Below are 10,405 nucleotides of genomic sequence, written 5' to 3'. Positions count from 1 at the left end.
AATCACTGGAAGAAAACATGCACTCAAAATTAATGAACTAAAGTCAGTTTCATCATGGGGTTTCAGTGCAGAAACCTACCTCAAGATGAGATGAGAAATGTTTGTGCTTTCTTGTATAGATCCTGTTTACTCAAATGTTTCTTTTTAGAAATGATTTCTCAGGCAGAGGAAAAGGGCAAGCCTAAGAAAAATGATCTTGTGTTTCTCCTTAAGTCACCCGGCTGATTCACAGTGCCTTAGAGATTGCAAAGAGCGATTACATGGTTCGGCTGAAAGACGGGGGTCACTCAGTGAAGTCCCAGCTGCGGTCGCATGCAGGTCCAGCTGGGGAGGTCTTCAGCCATGGTGTTCTGTGCACTTCTGTGCCAGGAAGAGAGAGAGAGAGGAAGAGAGAGAGAGAGAGAGAGAGATCTCTTGCCTTTCCACACCCACAAGCCAGCTCTTTTCTCTTGAATATCATATCACTACCTTTTGTGATTAGATAGCAGAAGGTCATCTTGAATCTTTCTCCTCATCATCTTTGCATACAATCTCATCAAACATGCTTGCCATGCTTTTCTTCAGCATGTGCCTCAAAGTCTGTAAGGGCTCATTTGGGTCACTGATTAATAAACCCACATCCAGCATCTTCCAAAATCTGCAGTTCTTTTGTTCTTTGCACCATGAAAGGCAACGGTGATGGCTGAAGTACCTGAGTTGCTGCCCTTTACACAGGGAGAACTGGGTGCGTTTCCGTGCTCCTTGCTTCAGCCTGGAATAGCCCTTGCTGTTGTGGGCATTTTGGAGAGTTAACCAGTTAAATGAAAGATTGATGCCATTTTCTCTCTGTTCCTTTGCTCTTTAAATTGATTAAAAATAAATTAAAAATGTATCAAGTTCTTAAAAATAAGAGCATGTATGGCAATCCGACCTCCATGACTCCTTTCAGGTTGCTCGACAAAACGCTCTGCATATTGTATTTGTGGCCACTGGGAGCCTTTCTGGCTGGACTTTCTCTTTGATAGTCTCTAAATATTAGCCAATATTGTTTCTTAGAAGTATTAGCTCTATAAGGCTGAAAGATGGAATATAAACAATTTCTACCTTTGTTTGATAATGTTTCACATCATTAAACTCTATTAATGATTAAAAATCTTAAAACTGCTTTACCTCTTTACAAACTTTGGATAACTGATGCATTTAAAATTTCATGGCTTGGTTACATGGGAGTGTGTTTATTATAATTATATTTAAAATTTAGAATTTTTGTTTAATTTAAAATGCTACAATTAGTTCATCTCTTATACAGAACAGAGAACCACCAAGCACTTAGGGCATATGTGGATTTGTAGTAAATAATGAGTTGAAGCAAATATCGCACGCGTGTACTGTGGCTAACTTTGGTGTGCGCTTCCTGACACTAAGTCATTTCAACATCAATCAGTTTCTTCCAATTTAGCAAGGCTTTGCAAAGTGAACACATCCAATGAAACAGAAGTCAAATATTTTGTCAAACAAAGGAACATCAGTGATTCTAGAGTCGACCTCTAAGATGGGAAATTTTTGTCCCAAGAGAAAATGGGTGAGCTTGCCTGTCGTTAGTTCCATTTCAAAATCTAAACAGCAACACTGACAAGGTTGCAAATGGATTATGTGAAATGCTGTCTTACTCTTGTCACAGGCTATGTTCCTTTCTTAGGTAGACAGTAACTTCCATTGAAGCAAATGCTGCAAATGAATGCTGGCATTCTCCATTGGCCTAAACAGGGAATCTGAAATTCAAACTATGGCAAATTATTATTTCATAAATGTTCACCAATGGCTAAGAATTTACCTAAACAGGGCTGATCATCCATTGCACTTAGAAACTAACCAATGATATGAGAATAAAGGAATAACATACTGACTATCAGTTATTAAATAGCATCTTTTATACAAGTTAAATAGTTCCCCAAAGCATCCTCAGCTAATTCCTGACACAGCAGTACTTCTCCGGCTACTGCACTGGGCCTGTGCCACTATGTTTTAATTCATTAACTGGATAACAATGTGCACACATTGTCACCCTTATCATTAGGGATAATACAATAGATTAAAAATTTGGCTCTCCTCTTTTTAATTTTTCATAGCACTTCAAATTATGTCTTATTTGTAAATATATGAACAGATGTGGTTTAAGGGATGGGAAACAAAAATATTCCCTCTGTAATCTCTTCTGCAACCTGAAGGTACAATGTAGTAGATAAGACTGGACAATACGAAGAAAGGACCCTGATCTAGCTGAACTGAATGCCTCTGTCTTTTTCTGTGATTTCTTTCCTGCAAAGAATAAGTAACATGGAGAATATTATTAATTAACAGAGTTTCATAGTTTATTCTAGTGCACTTAGTAACTGAGTATGAAAAGGCAGCAAGATAACATACTCAGTCTACTCATAATCTGTTCTCCCACAAAGATGTTCCTGGGGATTTACTTTCATAGAAATTCATTGTCCAGGACAATGAATATCACCTCTGAAATACAGTTTCAATTCATGTACATCAAGCTCCATTCTCAGTTTCCCTCTTACTTGTGACTAGAATGAGTGACAAGTACTTATTGCTCAGGTTCGTTTTGCCAAGAGTTAGTTCTCACCTGCAAAGGTTCGATTCCACGTCAGTGGGGTTGACCTGCTCCTTTGAACAATCCCACTCCCACACAAACACATGAAACTTACCTCAGAGGAGGCATGAGCTTGCAAGTAATAAGACAGAAATGGGGCCAACTGGAAACCACTTAGACAAAGACATAAAACATCTCCGTTCAAATGCTGCTCCATCCGAAGGGAAAACAACGGGGACGAGTAAGAGCATTCATTTGTGCATGATCCATTTTGAGCAATCTCTGATCAATTCCGAGACACCTCCTCTTCTTCCCACCTCTCCCCTCTATCTTCTGTCTGCATTTGTGTGACTCTGAGCACAACACTGAGAATACTTTGACAAGGGTGTCATTTTAATCTTGATAGCTCAAAATGATTGGGGAGGAAAGAGCTCTCTTTTGCTTTCAACTCGAAGATAAAAATTGTCTCAGAATGAGAAAAAAACAAGCAAACAAACCTCAAAACATCTACTTCTAGTGCTGCTTCTTACAGGACTGCTCCAGTGATGGAGATAATGTCAGGGCAGGAAATTAAATATAATTACTCATTAAGAGAGCATTAGGCAGGCCAGCCCAGGAGAACCTAATTCTCCTAATTTGAGAGGACTTTGAGGGGAAGGAACTTAGAATTAGTAATTTAAAGTACAGACACAGGCTCTATTCATTTTTATCTATGGGAACTCTGTGTCTTTACCAGCTTGAAGTCTATTTTCTTACTTTAAAAAATGTAGTTAATTAATTAATTTTCTTTTCCATGACACACTTCCATGGGCTCAGGGATTTCCCTTCCCTCCTCCCCAACTCCCTACCTCTGTAATATTTCCCGTGCTACTACAGTAGTATAGTCCTTCACAATCAGTCATAAGTTTATCATTCTGCTTTTGAAGTGTATCCTGACATTGTAGGCATGGGCAATAACAGAGTCCAGCATCCTATTGTCAAGTCCATCTTTGACTTGGAAGTAGAGATATACCTGCATTGTTTCTTCACATCTGTATGTGATAGTGGCTACTACAAGTTACTATACACTCCCTTAAATGAAAAGCCATAAAACAAAATCAACGGAGAGAAAAATGGAAAATGTACAGCAACATGAGGTTAAATAACATGCTACCAATGTGTTGCTGAAGAAATGAAAAAAGAAAATAGAAAAGCTGCATGAAGCAAATGATGGTATTGATGCTATTGTGTGACCTATGGTGAGACAATAAGGAAATTAATAAGAAAAACAAAACCTATTTTTGCATGAATTAAAATAAAAAAAATATCAATGCTGCCAATCCAGGCACATGGTAATTGTTTCCATTATTAAATGTCTTCTTCTATTTCTTTTTAAAATGTTTTATAGTTTTCATCATAGAGGTCTTCACCATCTTTGGTTAGGTTAATTCCAAGGTATCTGAGATTCCTCTCTGCTATTTTAAAGGGGACTATACTTTCTTTCTAAGCCACAAAGTTATTTGTGTATACTATTGCCATCAATTTATGTTCATTAGTTTTGTATCCTTGCTAGCCTGCCAAATTTTCTTAAGAGTTCCAATAGTCTCTTTACTGAATGTTTTGGTTCTCCTATGTAGAGAATCATATCATGTGCAAACATGGATGTTTTAATTCCTCAGCTTCAACTTGAGTTCCTTTAATTTTTTTCTTACCTAATAGCTCTGGTAAGGACTTCCAATACTATATTGAATAGCACTGGTGAAAGTGGACATCCTCGTCTAGTTCCATATCTTAGTGGAAAAGCTTCCAGCTTTTCCCAATTAAGCATGATGCTGGCATTGGGCTTTTCGTATATATCTTTGATTGTGTTACAGAATATTCCTTCTATGCCTGTCTTGCTTAAGGTTTATAACATGAAGCAGTGTTGGATTTTGTCAAATGCCTTCTCTGCATCTATTGAGATGACACTTCCACAATAAAGAAAAGCTCAAAGAATCTACCTCTTCCAAATCTGCTCTCCAAATGATGTTTAAAGATGTCATTTTGACAGTGAAAAAGAATAGCACATACCAAAACCAAAGGCAAACGTGGAGAACATCTCAGTAAAAGAACAACAGAAGACTAAATCAAACAATGACCAACCTATTGCTAAAGCAACAGCAGCAAACTACCAGCTATCGACATCAGCCCTGAAGGTAAATGTCTTAAATTCATCTATCAAACTGCTTAGATTAGTGGACTGGATCCCAAAACAAAAACCATCTATGTGTTGCTTACAGGAGACTACAGGAGACCCATCTCACCATAAAAGATTAGTGGAAACTGAAACTGAAAGAATGGAAAAGGATATTCCAGGCTAATGGAAAGGAAAAATGAGCTGGCATAACCATTCTTATAACAAATAATATAGACTTCAATATGAAAAACATTAAAAGATTAAAAAAGGACTTCACATGATTATCAAAGGATCCATCCAACAAGAAGAGCTCACCATAATAAATGTATATGCACCAAATGTCAGGACACCTAACTATGTGAAACATTTATTACTGTATTTAAAGAGAGAAATAAACTTCAATACAATTATAGTGTGTGTTGAGGGGTGGGGCTCAGCACAATAACACAGGGGCTGAAGTTCTCACCTTGCACACACCAGGATCCCATAGTGGCCCACATTCTAATCTCAGTGGCCCTGCTTCTCATCCAGCTCCCTGCTTGTGGCCTGGGAAAGCAGTCGAGGACGGCCCAAAGGCTTGGGACCCTGCACCTGCGTGGGAGACCTGGAAGAGGCTCTGGGCTCCTTGTGCATCTCCAGCCATTGCAGCCACTTGAGGAATAAATCATCGGACAAAACATCTTCCTCCCTGTCTCTCTTTCTGTCTGTGTATCTGACTTTACAATAAAAATGAAATAAAATCTTTAAGAATATAATAATGGGGGGACCTATTAACACCCAGTTAACGTCAATGGACAGATCAACAAGACAGAAACTCAGTAAGGAAACAATAGAACTCACCTAGACACTAGAGCAAATGGACATAATTGATATCTACCGAACCTTTCATCTTACACACTGGGAATACACTTTTTTTTCATCAGTACATGGAACTTTGTCTAGGATTGACCATGTTGTAGGCCACAAAAAAAGCCTTAGCAAATAAAAAAAATCAAAATTATACCATGCCTCTTCTCAGACCATCATGGAGTGAAACTGGAGACCAATAAATGAAAATAGTCCACAAGACATGCAAATACATGGTGACTGAATAATATGCTGCTAAATGAACAAGGATTACAGATGAAATCAAAAGGGAAATAAAAATTTGCTTGAACCAAATGAAGGCATCAACACATCACATCAAACCTTATGCAACAGGGTCAAGGCAGTGTTAAGAGAAAAGTTCATTTCAATCAATACTTATGTTAAGAAATCAGAAAAACGCCAACTAAATGAGCTAATCCTACATTTGAAGGAGCTAAAAAAAACAGCAGGAAAGCAATCCCAAGATTAGCAGGAAAAAAGAAATAACCAAAACAAGGGAGAAATAAACCCAGTGGAAACCAAAAGAACGATACATAATATCAATGAATCAAAGAACTGGTTCTTTCAGAAAATTAATACCAAAACCAGTTAGAGATGCAACAGAAAAATAAAACTACAGACCAATATTCCTGATGAACATAGATGCCAAGATCCTCTACAAAATTCTATCCAACAGGATCCAACAGTTCATCAGGCAGATCATTCACCCGGACCAGGTGGGATTCATCCCAGGCATGCAGGGATGGTTTAACATTTGCAAATCAATAAATGTGATTCACCACACCAACAAAATGTTTTCTTACTTTTGAAGTAGAGATAAATCCTAAATAAGGATTATGCTTGAGTATTAAGTGAGACCGTGTATGCAAAAGTGGTTCCTGTAATACCTGACTTAAATAGATGGACAATGATCTCTATAATGAACAAAAATAAAGCTTAAAGTCTGCAATAGCAGGAGCCTACCTCTGAGATATTTACTGTAAGAGATAAAGCACTCTTATAGACAGGTAACACCTTGAGCCATAAGCACCACATATATCTCGTGAGCAGACACGTTTTTCAACCCAGGTGAACCTAGACCATGAGTGGAAAGGCGAAGGCAGATCATTGAGACCAGTCTCCTGTGTGATTTGCTATTTGAGACTGCCAGCAGCAGTGGCTTCACAGAGCATTGATTTACCTGCAACACAGGTCATCCTCACTGGTACCTTGGTAACTGAACCAAATACCTTTATCTTTTCCTTTTCATATTCTGATGAGTGTGAGCCTGGATTGTCTGCTGCTGGTGAGTTCCAGAAGCTGACCTTGAGAAACCCAGTTGAGGTTGCAAAGTAATCTGGCACTCCCCTGGGCAGAACTGAATTACTGACAGTACAATAAGCACGGGCTATAGCCGAGTGGGCTCCATCCTGATTAATAACACACTAAAGGCTTTAACACAATACTTTGCTTCTTTTATATTGCAGCCAAATACTACTTTTAACTGCTTAAATTTTCAGAACACTCTGTTTTTCCCTACACATGATCAAGTCCAGCCACGAAACTAGTTTCTGAAGGAACTATGCTGACAAATGAGATGCCCTGTTATCAGACTTGCAAGCAACTTCAGCATCTGACTCAGCAACCTGCCCTCCATTTTCCCGTCTTAATAACTCCAGGCCAGAGGCCCGACATGGTAACCTAGTGGCTAAAGTCTTTGCCTTGCGTGTGCCAAAATTCCAAATGGGTGCTGACTCATGTCCAGGCTGCTCCACTTCCCTCCCAGCTCCCTGAGAAAGCAGTGGAGGATGGCCCAAGGCCTTGGGACCCTGCATCCACGTGGGAGACCCAGAAGAGACTCCTGGCTCCTGGCTTAGGATCAGCTTAGCTCCAGCCGTTGCGGCAAACTGGGGAGTGGACTAGCAGATGGAAGATCTTTCCTTCTGTCTCTGCTTATCTTTGTAAATCTGCCTTTCCAATAAAAATAAATAAATCTTAAAAACAAAAAGGCTTGGTAGAGCTTCCAGATGATGCTATCTTCCTCCAGAGAGACTGCAGCCACTGCTGGGCAGATGGAGTGCTTATTCCAAGGCTTCACTGAGATACTAGGAGCCTGCGTTGCAATCTTAGGGATGCTGTCGGTTGCCTTCCTCCTAGGGACTAGTCCTGTAAAGGCTTTTCTTTTTGTTCCAATAAAAATTATCATGCATTCTGTAGCTTAAGGCAAAATAAACTTACTCTCATGACTCTTAGGATGTCATACAGTCTGACGTAGGTTCTATAGGGCTAAGATCAAGACTGAAGAATAAGCTTCTCAGGAGGCTCATGTTTGCCTTTCCGATGTTCTAGATGTCACCTGCAAAGACCAGCCATGTGGCATCTTCCATTCACTCTTTCCCTACGTTTACAGTAACATGTTTGGCTCTCCTGCCTCTCTCATTAAGGAGCATTGAGACAATAATCCAAAATAATCCTCCAAAGCCAAATTCCTAAGATTAATCAAATCTCCCAAATCCATTTGACAGGTGACATGCAGATTATGGTCATTGGGGGTCACTAGTTTGTTTGCCAAAGAAGGTTGTCAGGTTTGACAAATTAAAGAAATGAATTCCAGTTAGGCAATGAGTATCTTTTAAAAATTTATGTTCTAAGTACTGCATGGATTATACTTAAAATTGAAGTTGTTGAGACCCAGACTTAACTGGACCTTGCTGTGTGTTCTGTTTGGTAACTCCGCATCCCAGGCCTACAGTAAGAACCTGATGTGCTCACTGGATCCTCCCCCTGCCTGATTCTAAATCTATTACTTGTCTTCCCTGGGAAGAATTCTGAAATAGTAAAAGGAAAGGACAGAAATAAATATGGATATATCAGTTTTGGTCCATTAGTTATGACCAAGTACCATACTACTTTAGAGGATAATAACTAGGGAAACAGGGTGCAGTATGTGAAAACTGCCTTCATAACTTGTGTGAAACATTATCATAGAGCCTAACGCACTAACAAGCTTTTTTTCTCAGTTAAAAAAAAGTATTAAGAAGCTCACAGTAAAAGAAAATGTAGGTAAGTCAGATTTGTTTAAAGAAGTATGGGCTGCGAGACAAAATATTCTTGGACTCTCTTCCTCCAGTATCCTGAATTAACCTACTTAATAAAATGGTCTACTCAGCTGTTTTAAAGGGGGATTCTGTCTATAAAAGTAACCTTTTTATTGAACTTTTTTGAAATGAGGCATTTGATAATGGAATTCTTACCCTGTCTATGAAAAATTTCATAAGTACATACATGGATGGAGGACTGAATAAACTCCCACGAGCCCATTCTATAGACATATCAGTCGAGGCCCATCAAGCTTATTTCAATTCTCCTGTAAACTTTTTCATTTTCCCCAAAGAATATAGTTGTCTTGAAAGATTTTATTCAGAAGGTATTTTAAGAAAAATTGTACATGCATATGAGGTTTTTTTTTTTTTTGGTGCCAAAAATCAACCTACCTTTGATTCCAAATTTTCATCAGTTTGTGGAAATACCTTTGCTTGATAAAGCCACATCTGATGTATTCTTTCTTTAAATATTATGAGCATCTCCTTGCAATGCTCTATTATAAGAGAGAGCTTATGGATGAGTAAGACATGGTGGCTACTCTGACGGAGGAGGTTAGATATGAAGGTGATAACCCAGTTCACCGCACACCGTAATGAGGCTTTAATAGAGGCATGGATCGAATGCTGCAGGAGTTCAGATCAGGCGCAGAGAATTCCCCTGAGGAGGGCTGAGGGGAACCTTTGTGATGAAGGCAACATCCAACTCAGACTGCAGTTGATGATCAGGATCACATAGGCAACACAACAAGCGAGAGGGGAGGAAAGGCTGACCCCGCCACTAGCCTGTGTCTGTCACTTCTTCTTGTGGATTCACAAGAAGAAAAAGGGGAACCTGTGTAAACCTGATTTTCCAAAAGCAAAATGTGTCAATTCTTGCTCATGGAACAGATACTAGAGATAACTTCAGTCTGATTTTGTAGAAGAGAACCCAAAGAATGGTTAAGTTTTCTGTGAGCTGGCAGAACTGGGACCCAGGAGAAATAAAATGCAGATAAAATATAAAAGTGTTGTGTTACTGTTCTTGCAGCGCTGAGTGTGAGCTCTGCAGTTGTTAGAAGTATTTGAAGACATTGAGAATCAATAGGCATAGGATTAAGTTTTGCTCTGAAGGTATAAAATGTCAAAGAATATAGAGTGATGGGCATTGTGGTAGAGGAAGCCTTAGAAGGTAGGCAAGTTCCTTCATCAGGATGTCTACATGTGGTAAAAAAGGAAAACTAGGGAGAAACGGTTCTCACAGAAGCAGGGTTTTTCTCAATGACGTAGAAGCAAACTCATGAGCCATGAATTAGGAGCAAACAATCCATGAGGGGTGATGGATGCACACTTCATTGTCTTCCTTGCAATCCTTAGTCAACTAGAAATTGGATGAGAGTAGGTGGCTTACTGTGGCCAATGAGATTTGCATATAAAGGTTCATGTCACTTCCATGATGAGACATTTGAGAGCTGGGATGGCATCTTCACTTTCTCTTATTGTCACAGCAACCTTGGAAATCATGGTGAAATGATGACATCACAATATGAATAGCAGCCTGGATTCCAAATTATCACAAGAAGGAAAGTCCTACAATATGTGTTGGCCATTTATGCCTCAAATAAGGAGCTTTGTTCTGCTAACCTGTTGTCACTGGAGTTCTGTTTATGAAGATAACATACATAACATTATCTGGCTCTTGTTGAAGCCACTCTCAATATCCAGCCAAAAATATACGTTTCA

The 10,405-nt window shown here is 39.1% G+C and overlaps 1 long non-coding RNA gene across 1 annotated transcript; it reads right to left on the bottom strand.

The window, feature by feature from the left end:
- Positions 1 to 468: 468 nt before the first annotated feature.
- LOC131481544 (uncharacterized) lies at positions 469 to 9,923 on the bottom strand. Its single transcript, XR_009246375.1, has 3 exons — positions 9,077 to 9,923; positions 3,430 to 3,552; positions 469 to 838 (listed from the first exon to the last, which is right to left on the bottom strand). It is a non-coding gene; the product is annotated as an uncharacterized LOC131481544 (long non-coding RNA).
- Between the last annotated feature and the right edge of the window lie 482 nt (positions 9,924 to 10,405).

The sequence above is a fragment of the Ochotona princeps genome, chromosome 12, assembly GCF_030435755.1.
Source record: "Ochotona princeps isolate mOchPri1 chromosome 12, mOchPri1.hap1, whole genome shotgun sequence".
Lineage (NCBI taxonomy): Eukaryota > Metazoa > Chordata > Mammalia > Lagomorpha > Ochotonidae > Ochotona > Ochotona princeps.
Note: the sequence above shows the minus strand (reverse complement) of the source record. Positions and strands in the feature narration are given on the sequence as shown.